This window comes from Coregonus clupeaformis, chromosome 1 (assembly GCF_020615455.1).
Source record: "Coregonus clupeaformis isolate EN_2021a chromosome 1, ASM2061545v1, whole genome shotgun sequence".
Lineage (NCBI taxonomy): Eukaryota > Metazoa > Chordata > Actinopteri > Salmoniformes > Salmonidae > Coregonus > Coregonus clupeaformis.
In genome coordinates, this window is record NC_059192.1 from 47,175,752 (window position 1) to 47,199,981 (window position 24,230).

A 24,230-nucleotide genomic window follows, 5' to 3' on the forward strand; every position below is an offset into this window, starting at 1 on the left:
GAACTGTAACTCAGTAAAATCTTTGAAATTGTTGCATGTTTCATTTATATTTTTGTTCAGTGTATTTTTTTCTGTAAATAGACCTAATGCCTTACCAGGCGATAATAAATGAAACGTTATGATCCATGAAAAAGTTGATACAATTCCCTAGTTATTTCCGATTAACCTTCTTCAGTGGTGGTTCCTTTCCGTTGTGTGTCACATGACTATAACCCGCGCTATTGTGATCACCAGCCATTCCACACAGACTAGCAAACTAGCAAAGACGATAAGAGTACTTCTGTAAATAGCACAGACATCATGAACACAGCACACGACTACTCGCTTGACCCCCTCAACGTCTCCTCCTGTTCGAGGTGTGTAAAGTTAGCTAACTAGCTAATTACTCTTGTCCTCAGGGTGGAGTTATAGCTAACATTAGCTAACTAGCTACTTGTCCTTAGGATGGACAGTTTAGCTTGGCTTAGCTAACGTTACAATTCATATCTGCCTCAAGGTCTTTTGATCCATCTAGCCAGCTACCTTTGCAAGGTTATCATGTAGACGGCAACTAACTAAACTAGCTAGCTACACAGATCAAAGCAGAAAGACATAGCTTACCTGGAAAGACAGGCATAGTTGAAATGTACACATTTTGATTGTTGATATTCTGACCAACTTTGTTAGTCTCTGTACTTTGAATAATTATAATAATGACAGCTGTCCACCAGGGACAATCTCCTTTTTCTCTCCCTCTCCCTCTTCCCCTCCCTCTCCAGCTCCCTCCTCTCACTCTCTCTTTACTCCCACTATCGTCGGTAATCTGCATCTGACCAAAAAATAGGCTTGCTGTGATGAGGTGTGAATGACGGAGTCAGGCACAGGAGGTAAAACACAGAAATCCAGAGTTTATTCAGTGTACATGAATAAAGCGCAGCAAGTGTCAAAACGAAACTAGCACAAGGGAAAAATCCACCTTGGCTACATACAAGGAAAGAGCTCAATCGAGCTACTCACTCAAACAATGAACAATCACTCACAAAGGACAAGAGGGCAGAGGGAACATTTATACACAGACTAATGAGGGAATGAGTACCAGGTGTGTGTGATTGACAAGACAAGACAAGACAAATGGAGTGATGATAAATGGAGCGGTAGTGGCTAGTAAGCCGGTGACGACGAATGCCGAAACCTGCCCGAGCAAGGAGGAGGGGCGGCCTCGGCTGAATTCGTGACAGTACCCCCCCTTGACACGCAGCTCCAGCAGCGCGCCGACACCGGCCTCGGGGACGGCCAGGAGGACGCCGAGCAGGGCGAGTCGGATGGCGACGATGGAAGTCCCTCAACAGAGAGGGATCGAGGATATCCTTCACCGGGACCCAGCACCGTTCCTCCGGACCGTACTGTTCCCACTCCACGAGGTACTGAAAGCCCCCCACCCGGCTCCTCGAATCCAGTATGGAACGGACAGAGTATGCCGGTGCCCCATCGATGTCCAAAGGAGGTGGAGGGACCTCCCGCACCTCAGACTCCTGGAGCGGACCAGCCTGAGGAGAGACACATGAAACGAGGGGTTAATACGGTAATCAGGGGGAGTAATAACCTATATGTGACCTTGTTGATTCTCCTCAGGACTTTGAACGGCCCTACAAACCGTGGGCTCAGCTTCCGGCAGGGCAGGCAGAGGGGCAGATTCTGGGTCGAGAGCCAGACCCGATCCCCCGGTACAAAGACGGGGGCCTCATTGCGGTGACGGTCAGCGTTGGCCTTCCAACGACGCACGGCGCGTTGGAGGTCAACATGGGCAGCGTTCCACGTCTCCTCCGCGCGCCGAAACCAGTCATCCACCGCAGGAGCTTCGGTCTGGCTCTGGTGCCACGGTGCCAGAACCGGTTGATAACCTAAAACACACTGAAATGGCGTTAGGTTCGTAGAGGAGTGGCGGAGAGAGTTCTGGGCATATTCTGCCCCTGGCAGGAACACCAACCACTCCCCCGGCCGGTCCTGGCAATAGGACCTCAGGAACCAACCCATATCCTGATTAACCCGTTCCACCTTTCCATTACTCTCAGGGTGGAACCCAGAGGTCAGGCTGACCGAGACTCCCAGACGTTCCATGAACGCCTTCCAGACTTTTTACGTGAACTGGGGACCTCGGTCAGACACTATATCCTCTGGTACCCCGTAGTGCCGGAAGACGTGAGTAAATAGGGCCTCCACAGTTTGCAGAGCCGTGGAGAGACCGGGCAGAGGAAGGAGGCGGCAGGCCTTCGAAAAGCGATCTACAATGACCAGGATGGTGGTGTTCCCTTGAGAGAGAGGCAGATCAGTAAAAAAAATCAACATTCAAATGAGACCATGGTCGTTGTGGAACTGGTAAAGGTTTTAACTTACCCGCTGGGAGGTGCCTAGGTGCCTTACTCTGGGCGCACACTGAGCAGAAGGAAACATACACCCTCACGTCCTTAGCCAAGGTAGGCCACCAGTACTTTTCGTTCAGGCAGCGCACTGTACGACTGATACCTGGGTGACCAGAGGAGGGTGACGTGTGTGCCCAGTAGATCAGACGATCACGGATAAGCGCAGGCACGTACTGCAGCCCAGCTGGACACTGCGGTGGAGATGGATCTGTGCGTAATGCCTGTGCTATATCCGCGTCCATCGCCCATACTACCGGCGCCACAATGCATGAGTCTGGCAGTATGGGGGTATTGTCTCTGGGCCTCTCCTCTATATCATACAGCCGGGAAAGTGCGTCTGCCTTCACGTTCTTCGTACCCGGAATGTATGACAGTGTGAAATCAAACCAGGTGAAGAATAGGGCCCATCTGGCCTGGCGAGAGTTCAGCCTCCTCGCTGCCCGGATGTACTCCAGGTTACGGTGGCCTGTCCGGACGAGGAAAGGGTGTTTTGCCCCTTCGAGCCAGTCTCCACACGGTCAGAGCACGGACAACAGCCAACAGCTCCCGATCACCAACACCGTAGTTCAGCTCCACCGGGCTGAGCTTCTTTGAGAAGAACGCACAGGTGCAGAGCTTGGGTGGCGTGCCCGAGCGTTGAGACAGGACTGCTCCCATCCCAAACTCGGACGCATCCACCTCCACTATGAACGGTAGTGATGGATCGGGGTGGGCCAGTACCGGGGCCGAGGTGAACAGTTCCCTCAGGTTACTGAAGGCCCTGTCAGCCTCAGCAGACCAGCGTAGCCGGGACGGCCCACCCTTCAACAGAGATGTAACGGGAGCTGCAACCTTGCCAAAGCCCCGGATAAACCTCAGATAATAGTTGGCGAAGCCAAGGAAGCGCTGCACCTCCTTTACCGTGGTTGGAGTCGGCCAATTACGCACGGCTGCAATGTGGTCGCCCTCCATCTCCACACCTGTGGTAGAAATGCGGTATCCGAGGAAGGAGATGGACTGCTGGAAAAACATACACTTTTCTGCCTTAGCATAAAGGTCATTTTCCAACAGTCGGGCCAGTACTTTGCGAACCAGGGACACATGCTTGGCGCGCGTAGCGGAATACACCAAGATGTCATCGATGTAGACCACTACACCACGACCAAGCATATCCCAAAACACCTCGTTCACAAAGGACTGGAAGACTGAGGGAGCATTCATCAAACCATAGGGCATCACCAGGTATTCATAATGTACCGTGGTTGTGCTGAATGCTGTCTTCCACTCATCTCCCTCTCGGATACGCACCAGGTTGTACGCACTCCTGAGATCTAATTTAGTGAAGAAGCGCGCTCCATGCAATGACTCAACCACTGACTGAATGAGGGGGAGAGGATAACTAAATCTAATCGTCTCCTTTTTTTTTTTTTTTTTTTTTTAGTCATTTAGCAGACGCTCTTATCCAGAGCGACTTACATGAGCAATTAGGGTCTCCTTGTTCAGTGGTCGATAGTTAATGGTCCTCTGTAGCTCAGCTGGTAGAGCACGGCGCTTGTAACGCCAAGGTAGTGGGTTCGATCCCCGGGACCACCCATACACAAAAATGTATGCACGCATGACTGTAAGTCGCTTTGGATAAAAGCATCTGCTAAATGGCATATTAAATATTTTAAAAAAAATTAATGCACGGGCGCAGACCACCATCTTCTTCTTCACAAAAAATAAACTTGAGGAGGCGGGTGAAGTGGAAAAAAGTATTTGATCCCCTGCTGATTTTGTACGTTTGCCCACTGACAAATACCAGATCAGTCTATAATTTTATTGGTAGGTTTATTTGAACAGTGATAGACAGAATAACAAAACAAAAAATCCTGAAAAACGCATGTCAAAAATGTTATAAATTGATTTGCATTTTAATGAGGGAAATAAGTATTTGACACCTCTGCAAAACATGACTTAGTACTTGGTGGCAAAACCCTTGTTGGCAATCACAGAGGTCAGACATTTCTTGTAGTTGGCCACTAGGTTTGCACACATCTCAGGAGGGATTTTGTTCCACTCCTCTTTGCAGATCTTCTCCAAGTCATTAAGGTTTCGAGGCTGACGTTTGGCAACTCGAACCTTCAGCTCCCTCCACAGATTTTCTATGGGATTAAGGTCTGGAGACTCGCTAGGCCACTCCAGGACCTTAATGTGCTTCTTCTTGAGCCACTCCTTTGTTGCCTTGGCCGTGTGTTTTGGGTCATTGTCATGCTGGAATACCCATCCACGACCCATTTTCAATGCCCTGGCTGAGGGAAGGAGGTTCTCACCCAAGATTTGACGGTACATGGCCCCGTCCATCGTCCCTTTGATGCAGTGAAGTTGTCCTGTCCCCTTAGCAGAAAAACACCCCCAAAGCATAATGTTTCCACCTCCATGTTTGACGGTGGGGATGGTGTTCTTGGGGTCATAGGCAGCATTCCTCCTCCTCCAAACACGGCGAGTTGAGTTGATGCCAAAGAGCTCGATTTTGGTCTCATCTGACCACAACAATTTCACCCAGATCTCCTCTGAATCATTCAGATGTTCATTGGCAAACTTCAGACGGCCCTGTATATCTGCTTTCTTGAGCAGGGGGACCTTGCGGGCGCTGCAGGATTTCAGTCCTTCACGGCGTAGTGTGTTACCAATTGTTTTCTTGGTGACTATGGTCCCAGCTGCCTTGAGATCATTGACAAGATCCTCCCGTGTAGTTCTGGGCTGATTCCTCACCGTTCTCATGATCATTGCAACTCCACGAGGTGAGATCTTGCATGGAGCCCCAATCTGAGGGAGATTGACAGTTATTTTGTGTTTCTTCCATTTGCGAATAATCGCACCAACTGTTGTCACCTTCTCACCAAGCTGCATGGCGATGGTCTTGTAGCCCATTCCACCCTTGTGTAGGTCTACAATCTTGTCCCTGACATCCTTGGAGAGCTCTTTGGTCTTGGCCATGGTGGAGAGTTTGGAATCTGATTGATTGATTGCTTCTGTGGACAGGTGTTTTTTATACAGGTAACAAACTGAGATTAGGAGCACTCCCTTTAAGAGTGTGCTCCTAATCTCAGCTCGTTACCTGTATAAAAGACACCTGGGAGCCAGAAATCTTTCTGATTGAGAGGGGGTCAAATACTTATTTCCCTCATTAAAATGCAAATCAATTTATAACATTTTTGACATGCGTTTTTCTGGATTTTTTTGTTGTTATTCTGTCTCTCACTGTTCAAATAAACCTACCATTAAAATTATAGACTGATCCTTTCTTTGTCAGTGGGCAAACATACAAAATCAGCAGGGGATCAAATACTTATTTCACTCACTGTATGTCTCCATAGCCTCCGTCTCCACCTGCAATAGGGGATACACATGACTCCTGGGAGGTACAGCATCTACCCAAAGGTTTATTGCGCAATCCCCTGCCCGATGAGGTGGCAATTTAGTTGCTTTGTTTTTGGAGAAAACTTGTGCCAGATCATGGTATTCGGGGGGAATTTGCACGGTGGAGGCACCGCCTGGACTTTCCACTGTGGTTGCACCAACGAAAACACCCAGACACCTACCCTGAGACTCTCGCGACCACCCCGTGAGAACCCTCTGCGGCCATGAGAAAGTGGGGTTGTGTAGTGCTAGCCACGGAATACCTAACACCACAGGGAAAGCAGGAGACTCAATGATGGAAAAGTGACCTGCTCACAATGCGTCTCCTGTGTGATCATGGTGACTGGTACCGTGACTTCCTTTATCAACCCGGACCCTAATGGTCGACTATCAAGTGCTCTGATGGGGCATGGAATGGATAGGGGAACTAAAGAAATGCCCTGGCGGCGTGCGAAAGTTTTATCCATAAAGTTCCCAGCTGCGCCTGAATCTACTAGCGCCTTACACTTGGGAACTCTCATGTAATCAGGGAAGTATATGGGTATGGTACAGTGTGCAGCAGAGGGCTCTGAACAAGTGTGGGTGCTCAATACCTGGTGTGATGCGAGAGTGCCCTGCCGGCCGCCTCCTGACCCAAAAGAGCGCTGACGACAACGTGTGGTGGAATGTCCCTTCTCACCATCCGATTGGCACTGGCGCTGTCGTCTTCCACTTTCTCGTGCGCGGTATCACCCAGCTCCATGAGCTCTGGATCCTCGTTGGTCGGGGCGGGAACGGGCAGACCTCCTCCAGGACATCCTCTGGTTGCCAGCAGGTTATCCAGACGAATGGCCATGTCCACCAGTTCGGTAAAAGACAAACTGGTGTCACGGCAGGCTAGCTCCCGTCGGACGTCCTCCTGTAGATGGCACCGGAACTGGTTGATCAGGGCCCGCTCGTTCCACCCGGATCCTGCTGCCAGAATCCGGAACTCCAGCGCGAACTCCTGTACTGTCCTCGTCCCCTGCCTCAAGTGGACCAGCTGCTCACCCGCCTCTCGACCCTCGGGCGGGTGATCGAAAACCGCCCAAAATAGGCGGGCGAACTCCCTGTAGTCCTCCAACGCGGCTCCTCCTTCTCTCCAAACCGCGTTGGCCCACTCCAGGGCTTTCCCCGAGAGGCAGGAAATGAGGACGGACACCTGCTCTCGATCTGATGGCGCCGGCCTGACACTGGAGCAGTACAGCTCCAGTTGGAGAAGGAATTCCTGACATAGAGCCGGCGTCCCATCGAACGCCTGTGGTCGAGATATCTAGATCCCTCTTTTTTCCAGGTGTTGGACGACCTGAAGAACCCGATCCATGGCTTACCCCAAGCTGGCCAGCATAGTGGAATGTTCCTGGACCCTTGCCACTATTCCAGGCATGCGCTCCTCTCCTGCTCTCTCCATAGAGGTGAGGGATGAGGTGTGAATGATGGAGTCAGGCGCAGGAGGTAAAACACCGAAATCCAGAGTTTATTCAGTGTACATGAATAAAGCGCAGCAAGCGTCAAAACGAAACTAGCACAAGGGAAAAATCCACCTTGGCTACATACAAGGAAAGAGCTCAACCGAGCTACTCACTCTCACAATGAACAATCACTCACAAAGGACAAGAGGGCAGAGGGAACACTTATACACAGACTAATGAGGGAATGAGTACCAGGTGTGTGTGATTGACAAGACAAGACAAGACAAGACAAATGGAGTGATAATAAATGGAGCGGTAGTGGCTAGTGAGCCGGTGACGACGAAGCAAGGAGGAGGGGCAGCCTCGGCTGAATTCGTGACACTTGCTAGCTAACCGGTGTCACTGCCAGATCTGACTGCCTACCGAATCTGACTGACCATTGCGCCGATCTGCGTCACAAACAAACATTTTGGAAGCTGATTCGCTGCTTCTCTCCCATAACTTCGCCCCATAGTTACTGTTGCTATGACGAATCCGCATGTGTGAGGAGGTCGCAGGAGAAGGGGTGTCAGATCTGGCAAGGTGCTGCAAGCTAGCCAGCCTTTGGCAGGAAAAAGTAACTCAGTTGGGAGAGTAAAAGTCTCCCATTCAATGGCATTCCGTTTCAAGTTGTGGGCACAAAGACGAATTAATGCCACCAAGGGAGAGACAGACAAACAAAAGCCAAAGAGAAATATGCTGCTGAAATAGACAGTTGGTTGTTTAGCAACAAAACCGACACATGTGCAACTATGGGGCAAAACAGATGGGTTGGCTTAGGTTGTTGACAACATGCAAACTATATTTAGTCTGCAAACATAAAAATAATTGCACAATGAGTACTTGTCTGTCAAATACATCGTTACAGTTGTTGGTTAGCTAGCTAGTGAATTTTTGCCATATTAGCATTGACATGAAATCCGTCAAAACACCTCAAAACAAGACATGGTATCAAGAACAAGATGAAACTAGCTGAAACGAGTCATAATTACTATTCCCCACATGGTAGTTTCTTGTCATTGTTGGTAGCTATTTGGCCATCCAGAATCACAATAACCCACAGACTTCTGCCCTATTGAAGAGCGCGCTTCGTTTTCGTGATGTTGTCAGCTAACCAATCTATATGTGTGCAACAGTGTGCACTGCTAACTAGCTAGCAAACTCCTAAGTGTATTTTTTGTCTTGTAATTTCACATTTGGAAGGTGCATTGAAACAATTAGCTAGCTAACTAGATAGCATGGTAATATATTTTCTATCACAGCCAGCTAGTAAGTTATGATGCATTGAAGTTACTAGAGGGATCACTATAGTTCGGTGGAAATTATTCAACCATTATGTAGAAATTATTAATATAATAATAAACTACACTTATCAATCTAACTCCAATATTATGTGAATAAATGCAACAGGCCCTGTGCGTCTCTGGAGGATCTAGTCAAGGTAGCAAACCTTACATCACCTCTCAGTATAACTATGATGAACATGTGTCTAACTTGCACCGTTATGCAATTAAGAGACTAGAAACAAATAGCTAATCCTGGCAAGCAGATCAGAGATGTCAAGGTGGTACCCAAGCATGTGCTATGTGTATAGTGTAATTAACAACTACCAATAGACATACTCAATTATAAGCGTATAGTCAATCAAAGAATTACTCTGTAAAATGAGAAATGCATTTACTCAATTCAACTAATAGGATTTATTAGTCACAAAATAATTGACACTCAAACAATTAACAATGAAATACATTACAGAACACACAAAGTAAATGACTATCAACTAAATAATACTTAGCGTGGTTACAAGTGTATTCAGTTCTAAATAATCTCTAGGAGAAAAAACTGTGTGATACACACAGGAGCTTGGTAGCAAGTTCTCAAAGTATGAACAAATTCACTGTCCTTTTAACCAAATTCAAGCAGAAACTCAAACCTGTGTCGTTCTTCTTTGAACTATCCGCCGTCTGACGAACACAATAACAGTTTTCCCTATAACAATAAATCCATAGCACTTACAGTACAATAAAACATATCAAAATTCATAGATCTTTATGAACTCTTGAAACAATCCAAACATGACAATTGAATTCACACAGTAACATTCATTTAGTTGATTTCACGTTTTCATCTGTTTTCACACCTCTCCTGGTGTCAGTGACCCCAGGACATCCACGGAAACGTCTCTTCCTCAAGATTGTTTGACCCCTGTGATAGCTCACAGATGGTCAGCCATCCAAACAATGTCATAAACCGTGATTCTTGGTACCAGCAATTCGCTAGACACATCTTCATCACTGGCCTTCATCATCGTTCACATTTGATCACTCTCTATTTTCGACTACATCACTATGGTATGTGAATATTCAAAAGCAAGGGCATTATCTAAAAGCATGCCATCATGCTATATATTGTACATGTACAATAAAACAGTATTTTACTTGGCACTGATTGTGCAACCCAAAGACAAATCATGTGTCACACACTGTGAACAGACCGTGTGTGAAGCATCCTTTCTCCTCATACTAAAATGAGTTAGACTTAAAAGTCATTTTTGCATGGATTTAGCAGTGGAAACTGCCTCCTTCCAATGCTTACAACAATCCTATGCTTTTAAATTCATGACGAGGAGTTTTCAAGTGCACACTTAGGGAGAGGGTGGAGAATTGGGACGTGCAGTGCCTTCGGAAAGTATTCAGACCCCTTGACTTTTTCCACATTTTGTTATGTTACAGCCTTACTCTAAAATGGCTTTAAAAAATAAAAGCTCCTCAGAAATCTACACACAATATCGCATAATGACAAAGCGAGAACAGGTTTTTAGACATTTTTGAAAAATTATTAAAAATAAAAAACAGAAATACTTTATTTACAGTTTAAGTCGGAACTGTACATACACCTTAGCCAAATACATTTAAACTCTGTTTTTCACAATTCCTGACATTTAATCCTAATAAAAAGTCCCTGTCTTAGGTCAGTTAGGATCACCACTTTATTTTAAGAATGTGAAATGTCATAATAATAGTAGAGAGAATGATGTATTTCAGCTTTTATTTATTTCATCACATTCCCAGTGGGTCAGAAGTTTACATACACTCAATTAGTATTTTGTAGCATTGCCTTTAAATTGTTTAACTTGGGTCAAACGTTTCGGGTAGCCTTCCACAAGCTTCCCACAATAATTTTGGCCCATTCCTCCTGACAGAGCTGGTGTAACTGAGTCAGGTTTGTAGGCCTCCTTGCTCGCACACGCTTTTTCAGTTCTGCCCACAAATTGTCTATAGGATTGAGGTCAGGGCTTTGTGATGGCCACTCCAATACCTTGACTTTGTTGTCCTTAAGCCATTTTGCCACAACTTTGGAAGTATGCTTGGGGTCATTCTCCATTTGGAAGACCCATATTCGACCAAGCTTTAACTTCCTGACTGATGTCTTGAGATGTTGCTTCAATATATCCACATAATTTTCCTTCCTCATGATGCAATCTATTTTGTGAAGTGCACCAGTCCCTCCTGCAGCAAAGCACCCCCACAGCATGATGCTGCCACCTCAGTGCTTCACGGTTGGGATGGTGTTCTTCGGCTTGCAAGCATCTCCCTTTTTCTTCCAAACATAACGATGGTCATTATGCCCAAACAGTTCTATTTTTGTTTCATCAGACCAGAGGACATTTCTCCAAAAAGTATGATCTTTGTCCTCATGTGCAGTTCCAAACCATAGTCTGGCTTTTTTATGGCGGTTTTGGAGCAGTTGCTTCTTCCTTGCTGAGCATCCTTTCAGGTGATGTCGATATAGGACTCATTTTACTGTGGATATAGATACTTTTGTACCTGTTTCCTCCAGCATCTTCACAAGGTCCTTTGCTGTTGTTCTGGGATTGATTTGCACTTTTCGCACCAAAGTACGTTCATCTCAAGAAGACAGAACGTGTGTACTTCCATAGCGGTATGACGGCTGCATGGTCCCATGGTGTTTATACTTGCGTACTATTGTTTGTACAGATGAATGTGGTCCCTTCAGGCGTTTGGAAATTGCTCCCAAGGATGAACCAGACTTGTGGAGGTCTACAAAAAAAATTATTGGCAGATTTATTTTCATTTTCCCATGATGTCAAGCAAAGAGGCACTGAGTTTGAAGGTAGGCCTTGAAAGACATCCACAGGTACACCTCCAGTTGACTCAAATGATGTCAATTAGCCTATCCGAAGCTTCTAACGCCATTAAATCATTTTCTGGAATTTTCCAAGCTCTTTAAAGGCACAGCCAACTTAGTGTATGTAAACTTCTGACCCACTGGAATTGTGAAACAGTGAATTATAAGTGAAATAATCTGTCTGTAAACAATTGTTGAAAAAATGACTTGTGTCATGCACAAAGTAGATGTCTTAACCGACTTGCCAAAACTATAGTTTGTTAACAAGATATTTGTGGAGTGGTTGAAAAACAAGTTTTAATGACTCCAACCTAAGTGTATGTAAACTTCCGACTTCAACTATATACAGTGATAGAGTGGGGATTGGAACCAGGTGTGTGTAATGATGACGAGACAAGTCCGGGGTTGATGAGTGAAGGGCGTTTGCCAGCAGCAGGTTCGGCAGCAACTAGAAGTCCGGCGACGCCGAACGCCTAAGATGGACAGGAGGGGGAACCAAAGCGAAGGCTGGTGTGACAGTACCCCCCTTGAGGCACTGCTCCAGCAGCGGGGCGCCGCCGACCTTGGGGACGACCCAGGAGACGCGATGCTAGTCGATCGGGATGACGCCTGTGGAAATCCCGAATGAGGGAACGGTCCAGGACATCCCGCGCCAGAACCAAGCACCGCTCTTTGGGACCGTACCTCTCCCAGTCAACCAGGTACTGGAGAGACCCCCCACGACACCTTGAGTCCAACAGGCTGCGGACGGAGTACGCCGGGGCTCCCTCGACGTCCAAGGGATGGGGAGGTGCGTCGTGGGGTCCAGCACTAGCCAAGGGACCAGCTGCCACCAGCCTGAGGAGAGATACATGAAATGAAGGTGAGATACGGTAATTGACGGGGAGCTGTAATCTGTACGTCACCTCATTGACTCTCCTCAGGACTTTGAATGGCCCCACAAACCGCGGGCTCAGCTTCTGGCAGGGCAGGCGGAGGGGCAGGTCCTTCATAGAAACCCAGACCCTGTCAACGGGGTGAAAGACCGGGGCCACACTGCGGTGAAGATCGGCCTACGCCTTCTGCCGGAGGACGACGCGCTGGAGATGGGTGTGCGCTGTGTTCCATACCTCCTCAGCGCACCGGAACCAATCGTCCACCGCAGGAGCCTCGATCTGACTCTGGTGCCAGGGCTGGCTGATAGCCTAGAACACACTGAAAGGGTGTGAGGTTAGTGGAGGAGTGACGGAGGGAGTTTTGTGCGTATTCTGCCCAAGGCAGAAATGCAGCCCACTCCCCCGGGCCGGTCCTGACAGTAACTACGTAGGTACCTACCCAGTTCCTGATTTACCCTTTCCACCTGCTCATTTCATTGGGGACGGTACCCAGAGGTGAGGCTGACCGTGACACCCAGTCATTCCATGAAGGCCTTCCAGACACGGGAGGATAACTGAGGACCACGTTCAGACACTGTGTCCTCCGGGATCCCGTAGTGCCGGAAGACGTGAGAGAAGAGAGCCTTTGTGGTCTGCATGGCCATAGGGAGACCAGGCAAAGTAATCAAACGACAGGCTTTGGAAAACCGGTCCACAACAACCAGGAAGGTGGTGTGCCCCTCCGAGAGGGGAGGGTCTGTGACAAAGTCCACGGAGAAATGGGACCAGGGTCGTTGTGGAACCGGCAGTGGGTGGAGTTGTCTCTGTGTCTTGCTCTGTGCGCAGGTGGAGCAGGAAGAGATGTAAACCCGGATGTCCTGGGCCAAGGTGGGTCACCAGTACTTGACGGAGAGACAGTCGATAGTACGGGCTATACCCGGGTGCCCCGACACATGTGCTGTGTCTGTCCAGGCGAGGAGACGGTCCCGCACATCAGAGGTTGTAAATTGCTTTGGTTATGCAGCTACCTACAGTGAGGGAAAAAACCTTCAGCTCCCTCCACAGATTTTCTATAGGATTAAGGTCTGGAGACTGGCTAGGCCACTCCAGGACCTTAATGTGCTTCTTCTTGAGCCACTCCTTTGTTGCCTTGGCCGTGTGTTTTGGGTCATTGTCATGCTGGAATACCCATCCACAACCTATTTTTAATGCCCTGGCTGAGGGAAGGAGGTTCTCACCCAAGATTTGACAGTACATGGCCCCGTCCATCGTCCCTTTGATGCGGTGAAGTTGTCCTGTCCCCTTAGCAGAAAAACACCCCCAAAGCATAATGTTTCCACCTCCATATTTGACGGTGGGGATGGTGTTCTTGGGGTCATAGGCAGCATTCCTCCTCCTCCAAACACGGCGAGTTGAGTTGATGCCAATGAGCTCGATTTTGGTCTCATCTGACCACAACAATTTCACCCAGTTCTCCTCTGAATCATTCAGATTTTCATTGGCAAACTTCAGACAGGCCTGTATATGTGCTTTCTTGAGCAGGGGGACCTTGCGGGCGCTGCAGGATTTCAGTCCTTCACGGCATAGTGTGTTACCAATTGTTTTCTTGTTGACTATGGTCCCAGCTGCCTTGAGATCATTGACAAGATCCTCCTGTGTAGTTCTGGGCTGATTCCTCACCGTTCTCATGATCATTGCAACTCCACGAGGTGAGATCTTGCATGGAGCCCCAGGCCGAGGGAGATTGACAGGTCTTTTGTGTTTCTTCCATTTGCGAACAATCGCACCAACTGTTGTCACCTTCTCACCAAGCTGCTTGGCGATGGTCTTGTAGCCCATTCCAGCCTTGTGTAGGTCTACAATCTTGTCCCTGACATCCTTGGAGAGCTCTTTGGTCTTGGCCATGGTGGAGAGTTTGGAATCTGATTGATTGATTGCTTCTGTGGACAGGTGTCTTTTATACAGGTAACAAACTGAGATTAGGAGCACTCCCTTTAAGCGTGTGCTCCTAATCTCAGCTCATTACCTGTATAAAAGACACCTGGGACCCAGAAATCTTTCTGATTGAGAGGGGGTCAAATACTTATTTCCCTCATTAAAATGCAAATCAATTTATAACATTTTTGACATGCGTTTTTCTGGATTTTGTTGTTGTTATTCTGTCATTAAAATTATAGACTGATCCTTTCTTTGTCAGTGGGCAAACGTACAAAATCAGCAGGGGATCAAATACCACAGCCATTTGTATGGTCATTAGTTTGGGTTGCACTGCAGCTATCTCGCTAAATGTCATGGCTAGAAGGGATCGAGTTTTTGTAAAAGTAACGTCAAAAGTAGATTTTTGCATTTTAGCTAACCCTAACCCTTTTCCTAATCTTAACTGAATTCTTCTAACCTGCTACATTAATATTCCTAACCTTCTGTGTAAATTCTCCTAACCTGCTACGTGTTTCATTCTATAGCTAGAAGACTCCTGATATCTCCAGGAGTGATAAGTATAATATTTGTCTTTATCTGTTGTCTAGTACTGTCTTTTTGTTAGCTAGGGCCATCTACTTTAAGTGCTGCCTGTCTTCCTAGTAGCTTACTTGGTGTGTGAACTGTTTGCTCCTCTCCCTGTAGGCTTTATAGACACTCCCCACTCCTTGGCTGCAACCCTTCTAATTTAGTGTTCCCTGCGCGCACAACCCATGTGGAATTCATGGTCTATGGCAGCGTTTGGAACTGCCGATCTGTGGTCAAGAAGGGCGCGTTCATCTCAGCCTATGCTGCCCTTCAGTCCATAGACTTTTTGGCCCTGACAGAGACATGGATCACCCCAGAGAACACTGCTACTCCGGCTGCTCTCTCTTCATCTGACTACGTTTTTTTCTCATGGTCGGAGAGCATCTGGTCGTTGGGGTGGTGGTACAGAGCTACTCATTTCTCCTAAGTGGATATTTTCTATTTTCTCCCTCTCTCACCTGTCCATCTCCTAATTTGAGGAGGCCAATGTCACTTGTCCACTCAAGCTGTCACGATCGTCAGGGAGAGACCAATGCGCAGCGTGTTGAGCGAACATGTTACTTTATTTAGTTAAAGCACGAACAAAACAACAAACGACTCGTGAAGTCCACGGTGACAATGACCGAACACGGAACAAAAACCCACAAACAAAAAGGGAAAAACAGACAGTTTAAATATGGCTCCCAATCAGAGACAACCAGCCAACAGCTGACACTCGTTGCCTCTGATTGGGAGTCACTCAGGCAAACATAGAAAATGAAGAACTAGAACCCCCAACGTAGAAAATAAACACAGAGAATGAACACACCCTGGCTCAACAAATAGAGTCCCAAAGCCAGGGTGTGACAGTACCCCCCCCCTAAAGGCGCGGACTGCGACCGCGCCTCAATACGAGCAAAACAGGGGAGGGCTGGGTGGGCATTCCTCCTCGGCGGCGGTTCTGGCTCCGGGCTTGCCCACCACCCTCCAACAAACCCCCCATAGCGCCCCTGGTCTGGTCTGGCCCCGCTGGCTGGAGCTGGACTGGACGTAGCAGGAGCGGCTAGCTTCAGCTCCGTTGGGGAGCAATAAAGCGGTACCTGATTTGGCACCGATGACCAAGGCACGGGTTGTGCCGGACTGACGACGCGCACCCCAGGCTTGGTGCGTGAGGCAGGAAAGGACCGGACCTGGCTGTCGATGCGCACCCCTGGCTTGGTGCGTGGAGCAGCAACGGGCCGGACCGGGCTGACGATACGCACCCCTGGCTTGGTGCGTGGAGCCGGAACGGGCCTCACCGGACTGATGACTCGCACCCCTGGCTTGGCGCGTGGAGCAGCAACGGGCCGGACCGGGCTGACGATGCGCACCCCTGGCTTGGTGCGTGGAGCAGCGACGGGCCGGACCGGGCTGACGATGCGCACCCCTGGCTTGGTGCGTGGAGCAGCGACGGGCCGGACCGGGCTGACGATGCGCACCCCTGGCTTGGTGCGTGGAGCCGGAACGGGCCTTGCCAGGCTGACGACTCGCACCTCTGGCTTGGTGCGAGTGGCAGGAACGGGCTGGACCAGGCTGACGACTCGCACCACTGGCTTGGTGCGAGTGGCAGGAACAGGCTGGACCAGGCTGACGACTCGCACCCCTGGATTGGTGCGAGTGGCAGGAACAGGCCGGGCCGGGCTGGCGACGCGCACCGTATACTTGGTGCGAGTGCAGGAACAGGCCGGGCCGGGCTGGCGACGCGCACCGTAGACTTGGTGCGAGTGGCAGGAACAGGCCGGGCCGGGCTGGCGACGCACACCGTAGGCTTGGTGCGTGGAGCAGGGACAGGCCGGGCTGGGCTGGCGACGCACACCGTAGGCTTGGTGCGTGGAGCAGGAACAGGCCGGGCTGGGCTGGCGACGCACCCCGTAGGCTTGGTGCGTGGAGCAGGGACAGGCCGGGCTGGGCTGGCGACGCACACCGTAGGCTTGGTGCGTGGAGCAGGGACTGGCCGGGCTGGGCTGGCGACGCACACCGTAGGCTTGGTGCGTGGAGCAGGGACAGGCCGGGCTGGGCTGGCGACGCACCCCGTAGGCTTGGAGCGAGAGCAGGGACAGGCCGGGCTGGGCTGGCGACGCACACCGTAGGCTTGGTGCGTGGAGCAGGGACAGGCCGGGCTGGGCTGGCGACGCACACCGTAGGCTTGGTGCGTGGAGCAGGGACAGGCCGGGCTGGGCTGGCGACGCACCCCGTAGGCTTGGTGCGTGGAGCAGGGACAGGCCGGGCTGGGCTGGCGACGCACACCGTAGGCTTGGTGCGTGGAGCAGGGACAGGCCGAGCTGGGCTGGCGACGCACACCGTAGGCTTGGTGCGAGAGGCAGGAACAGGCCGGACCGGGCTGGTGACGCGCACCGTCCATTTGGTGCGAGGGGCCGTAACAGGCCGGACCGTACTGGGGACACACACCACTGGCTCTACCCCGGGAACTGGAACGGGCCGGACCGGACTGGTAACACACCCCAGTACCTCTCGCCGTGCCTCTAAACCTCCTTTCCCTACTTTGACCAGTGGCCCCCGTAACCTGGTGGCCTTTTGAATACGCCCCTTTTCTGCCTCCGTCAGCCCCGTCGTCCATGCCCTGTGCCCCCCCCTAAAAAATTTTTGGGGTTGCCTCTCGTCAGTCTCACTCCATGGCCGGCGATCCTCCCATGTCCAGTCTGACGCTGCTTGGTCCTTGTATGGTGGGTTTTTCTGTCACGCTCGTCAGGGAGAGACCAATGCGCAGCGTGTTGAGCGAACATGTTACTTTATTTAGTTAAAGCACGAACAAAACAACAAACGACTCGTGAAGTCCACGGTGACAATGACCGAACACGGAACAAAAACCCACAAACAAAAAGGGAAAAACAGACAGTTTAAATATGGCTCCCAATCAGAGACAACCAGCCAACAGCTGACACTCGTTGCCTCTGATTGGGAGTCACTCAGGCAAACATAGAAAATGAAGAACTAGAACCCCCAACGTAGAAAATAAACACATAGAATGAACACACCCTGGCTCAACAAATAGAGTCCCAGAGCCAGGGTGTGACACAAGCTTAACAGTGTTGTCTATCAACAATGACAAGCCACCGGGGTCTGACAACTTGGATGGAAAATTACTGAGGATAATAGCAGACGATATTGCCACTCCTATTTGCCAAATTTTCAATTTAAGATTACTAGAATATGTATGCCCCCAGGCTTGGAGGGAAGCAAACGTCATTCTGCTACCTAAGAATAGTAAAGTCCCCTTTACTGGCTCAAATAGCCAACCAATCAGTCTGTTACCAACCCTTAGTAAACTATTGGAAAAAATTGTGTTTGACCAGATGCAATGCTATTTTACAGTAAACAAATTGACAACAAACTTTTAGCCTGCTTATAGAGAAGGACATTCAACAAGCACAGCACTTACACAAATGACTGATGATTGGCTGAGAGAAATTGATGATAAAAGATTGTGGGGGCTGTTTTGTTAGACTTCAGTGCGGCTTTTGACATTATCAATCATAGTCTGCTGCTGGAAAAACGTATGTGTTCTGGCTTTACTCCCCCTGCTATATTGTGGACACGCACTAGGTTGTACGCACTCCGGAGATCTAATTTGGTGAAGCGCAACATGCATTGACTCGGTCACTGTAGGAATGAGGAGGAGAGGATAACTGAATCGTATCGTCTCCTTGTTCAGTGATCGATAGTCAATGCAAGGGCGCAGACCGCCGTCTTTCTTCTTCACAAAAAATAAACTTGAGGAGGCGGGCGAAGTGAAGGGACGTATAAACCCCTGGCGCAGGGACTCGGTGACGTATGTTTCCATAGCCTCCGTTTCAGCCTGTGACAGGGGATACACATGACTCCTGGGAGGCACAGCGTCTACCCGGAGGTTTATCGCGCAATCCCCCGCCCGATGAGGTGGTAACTTGGTCGCCTGCGTTTAGGAAAACGTGTGCGCCAAATCGAGGTATTCGGGGGGAATGTACATGGTGGAGGTACTGTCTGGACTTTCCACCGTGGTTGCACCAATGGAAACACTGAGACACCTACCCTGACACTCTCGCGACCACCCCATGAGAACCCTCTGCGGCCATGAGAAGGTGGGGTTGTGGAGTGCTAACCAAGGAATACCTAATACAACAGGGAAAGCAGGAGACTCCATAATAAAAAAAGTGACTTGCTCGCGATGACTCTCGTGGGTAACCATAGTAACTGGTGTTGTAACTTCCCTGACAAACCCAAACCCTATTGGTCGACTGTCAAGTGCTCTGATGGGGAGTGGAATGGATAGGGGAACCAATGAAATGCCTGTGTGAGAATGACCTGTCCATAAAGTTCCCAGCTGCGCCTGAATCGACTAGCGCCTTACACTGGGGAACTACAATGTAATCAGGAAAGTGAATGGGTAGGGTACAGTGCGCAGCAGAGGGCTCTGAACGAGTGTGGGTGTTCGATACCTGGGGTGACGCGAGAGTGCTCTGCCTGCCGCCTCCAGACCCAAAAGAACGTTGAGGACGTCGTGCGGTGAAATGTCTTCTCGTCCCACCAGAGTGACACAGGCACTATCGTCCTCTGCTCTCTCATATCGCCGCTCCACCCAGCTCCATCAGCTCGTGATCCGAGTCGGGCGGGGTTGGAACGGGCAGACCCCCTCCAGGACGTCCTCTGGCTGCCAGCAGGTTGTCCAAATGGATGGCCATGTCCAGCAGTTGAGAGAAGGACAACATGGTGTCCCAGCAGGCTAGCTCCCTTCAGATGTCCTCCCGCAGATGGCACCAGAAATGGTCGATAAGGGCCCGCTCGTTCCACCCGGACCCAGCTGCTAGAGTCCGGAACTCCAGGGCGAAGTCTTGTGTTGTCCTTTGTCCCCTGTCTCAGGTGGACCAGACGCTCGCCCACCTCTCGACCCTCTGGCGGGTGATCGAAGACAGCCCGAAAGAGGCAAGCGAACTCCCCGTAGTTGTCCAACGCGGCTCCTCCTTCATTCCAGACCGTGTTGGCCCACTCCAGGGCTTTCCCCGAGAGGCAGGAGAGAGGGTGGACACCTTCTCCCGCTCCGATGGGGCCGGGCTGATGCTGGAGAAGTAGAGCTCCAGTTGGAGGAGGAATCCCTGGCAGAGAGCAGCTGTGCCGTCGAAATCCCGTGGTCGGGATATATGGATCCCTCTGGGTGCTGGGCTGTGGGTGGCTGGATACGGTTGCCCAGCTGGTCTGGACAGATTGGGTCCTCTCCTCTCCAGGCGTTGGACGACCTGGAGAACCTGATCCATCGCCTCTCCCAAGCTGGCTAGCATTGTTGAATGCTCCTGGACCTATGCCACGACTCCAGGCATGCGCTCCTCTCCCGCTGACTCCATAGCAGGTGGGTGATTCTGTGATGCGTGATTTGAAGGAGTCAGGCGCAGGAGGGTAAATCACAGTATACAGAGTTTATTCCGTAATACAGTGTTAACCAGTCCAGTGTGCAAAACAGGCGCACTGGAACAAACGGCAATACAAAATACACTGAGCTCAACCGAGCTACTAACTCCTCACAATAAACAATCACCCACAAGGACAAGGGGGCAGAGGGAACACTTATAAACATACTAATGAGGGGATATGAACCAGGTGTGTGTAATAGACAAGACAAAACAAATGGAATGATGAGATATGGAGCAGCAGTGGCTAGAAGGCTGGTGACGACGAACGCCGAAGCCTGCCACGAACAAGGAGAGGAGGCAGCTTCGGAGGAAGTCGTGACAGCCACAAAAAAGGACTTACGAAAATTGCAATTGGCTCAGAACAGGTCAGCACGGCTGGCCCTTGGATGTACACAGAGAGCAAATATTAATAATATGCATGTAAATCTCTCCTGGCTCAAAGTGGAGGAGCGATTGACTTCATCACTACTTGTATTTATGAGAGGTATTGACATGTTGAATGCACTGAGCTGTCTGTTTGAACTACTGGCTCACAGCTCTGACACCCATGCATACCCCACAAGTCATTCATAAATTCAGAGCGTTGTCAGATTGTCTGTCTGTAAATTCAGAGCGTTTTGCTCTCGGAGCGTTCAGAGCGCACACTGGACGCTATGATGGAGGCATAGGTTTGATCTGAGCGTTCTGACCTCAAGCACCTAAGCTAACTGGCAAAAATTGACTAGCTTACTAGCTACTTCCAGACACAAATGAGAGCCCTCACTCTGACCATTTTACTCACCCTAGCAGAGCTGGTTAGGCGGTTTCATGTTATCTAGAGCATTAGTGACTGTAACTGTGCTGCTGGCAACAATTTGAATTAGTTTTTACTGACACCAGTCATATTCAGTGGGTTTTGTGCGTTCGTAAATTCAGTTATTCTGCGCTCTGGCACACTCAGACGAGAGTGCTCTGAAATCGGAGTAGATAGCCAGAGTGCATTTACGAACGCACCCTTAACATCTGGAGGACCTATCATCCTTCCACTCCCTCCTCTCTACCTTCTCTTCCTCTGTATCTGCTGCTATAGCCACTTTCTATCAGTCTAAATTTCAAGCTTCTGCCTCTAGCCCTAGGAAACTGTTTCCACCATCTCTTCCTTCCTTAATCCTCCACACCTTCCGCCTCCCTCTCTGTGGACAACTTTGTCAACCACTTTGAAAAGAAGGTTGACAACAACCCCTCCTCATTCACTCAGCCTATTCAGTCCACTGGTCCCACTCACACAGAACTACCCTACGCCTTGACCTCTTTCTCCCCTCTCTCTCCAGATGAAATCCTGTGACTAGTGGTCCGGCCGGCCGACAACCTGCCCGCTCGAGCCCATCCCCTCCTCCCTTCACCAGACCATCTCTGGAGACCTTCTCCCATTCCTCACTTCCCTCATCAACACATCCCTGACCATTGGCTGCGTCCCCTCTGACTTCAAAATGGCCCGAGCTGCTCCACTCCACGAGAAATCAACACAAGGCTCCTCTGATGTCAAACTACAGACCGGTATACCTTATTTATTTTCTTCCCAAAACACTTGAGCATGCTGTCTCTGACCAGCTCTCTCCCGATCACGCTCAGGTTAGAAGCTATGGTGAGCTTCGATTGGTCACTCACGTCGCGATATCGTGGAGGATTTGAATAAAGATAAGATTTCCCCAACTTTAGTCCCACCAATTCAGCTCCCTCGCCCATGCTTGCGTCACTCAGCGGTCCGTTGCTCAACGGTTCCCTTTAGAAAGTTTCTGCCCGTCTCTGGCTGTCTCACCGTTGTGCAGCAGGCAAGAATAACTCAATACTTCTGGGTCACAGATTTTTTGCAATCCTTCAGAATAAGAGTCCCCACATACGTCCTGTATATTATGTAAATTAATAATTACGGAGAAAATGATGAAAATGTGCACAATTATCAATGTATTTTAAAGTAGATATCAGACAAAGAATCATTTAAAGTATTTCTATAAGATGTTATTTGTTGTTGTTTTTTCAAGCCTAAATGGTCAACAATGTATTTTGTGTGCGTACTCCTATCATTTATTGGACTGTACATAATTGCCTGTACTTTGTCACAGTAAAGGGGGAGTCCATTCTACTTAGGCGCACTTCTACTTTGCAAATCCAGAGTTTACACCCCCAGGAGCGTCACTGCTCATTTTGCGGCCCTACATTTCCATTCAGCTTAAATGTATAACGTTTTTCATATTGGACATACTGTACATATTACACCATACATAATTGCCTCTGTATATTGTGTGACAGTAAAAGGAGGGGGCCATTCTACTCAGTCCTTTAGTTTCAAAATCCAGTTTACACCCCCAGCATTGTCACTGCTCATTTTGTGGCCCTTAAAAAGTGGCCAAGAGTGGCATGCTGTGTAATGAGACCTTTACATATGGCCTCTTTGCAAACACACATTTTGAATAGCCTCACTGGATTCTATACAAGCTAAGGTGCTTTAATCTGCATACTCAAAGATTTGTTTATTAAACTGAAACTACCAACACACTAACACAGATTCTTTCCCTCATTGTCAAATATCGCCTTTTTTAGATTACAAAAATATTATCTGAAATAAATCTAATTCAGTTTTGCGCATGGAACCAATATGAATGTGTATCTGAACAAGACTGAATGTCCATTAGCCTGTCAATTAAACTGTGAAATTACATTTAAAATGATAATGGCCACAGGGAGCACTTTGGGCAGTGACTTGCTGTATCCATCATCATCATCATCATAATAAGGAACATCAGCGGCACCAATTACTCGCAGCAGTATGGATGAAAACAATTCTGAAAGAGTGGGATCACTGATCTCTCCTGGTCTAGGCTGAAAGTGAGCCATACCCTCCATTCAAATAACAATTAACACATTATTTGAGGAGCAGAGAAAAAAATGTTGACTGGCACCAACCCAAAGCTACTCATCAGCAAATATCACCACAGGAGCTGTTTGTGGTGCAGGCTCTGAGCAGCTTACATTGTGTTCCATTGTTTTGTGTGCACTGCTTTAAAGCAGTACCACTCTTCACTATTTTTGCCTAAAAGAAAATCTGTCAGTAGTGAAGAACCATTGTATGCCATTTAGAACCACCATAGCACTCTTTATTTCCTTATTCACATCAAATTTAGTAAGAATGACACAGGTAAACAGCATATATTGTAGGATTGTCACCATTCACACTAATGCTCTTTAGAGCCACCATAGCCCATACAGTGGCTCTCTCAATGATGTGTTCTTATATTCTATGTGAGTGAATGCGTAATGTTTTGCGGTAACAGATGAAGGTGATTGACACCAGCTCAGGGGTTCAGAGCTACAGAAGGTGGTGGCACTACAGTGCAAGCTAGAGCGCCTGGAGGAGAGAAGGGAGCATGAGGAGAGGTGTACCAAGGCTTAAGTGAAGTCCAAGGATCTCAAGTTTACTGGTGAGTGGCAAAGCAGAATTGGAGGACTGAACAGAGAAGGCCTTGTACATACTAATGGTACACAAAGTTGCTGTACATGATCCCAGCAGGGAATGAGTGGGCTTTGTCAAAAGGTTCATGTTATTCCAACATGTATAGACCTATCCAAGATATTCAACTGAGACCAACCTTTGGTTTTAACTGTAGAGAAACGCACAGAACATCCTTCATTTGTTAGCAAAAGTAATGGACTCCACAGAAAATAGTTTCTTAGTGCACTTTATGGCATTTGTGTGTTAATCATTTCAAGTCTGTCAGCTTCCTGCCTCCTGTTTGTCTCCGGGCCTCTAGAGGTCATCTGTGTTCCCCTCTGCCTTAGTTCTTCCTCGTGTGTCCTAATTTGCTTGATCCAGGTCACCTGTGCCTTGTTTCCCCTTGTGTATTTTAGCTGTGTGTTTTCCCTTTGTTTCTCACTTGGTTATTGAGTCCTGGCTATGTGTCTCCTGCTTTGTTCCACCGTGTCTTTCCAAGTAAGGTTTTCTAAGTTATCTTTAGTTTGTTTTTCTCCCTCGTGGAGTTATTTTGTTTTGCCTCCTGTTTTGTTAACATACCTCTT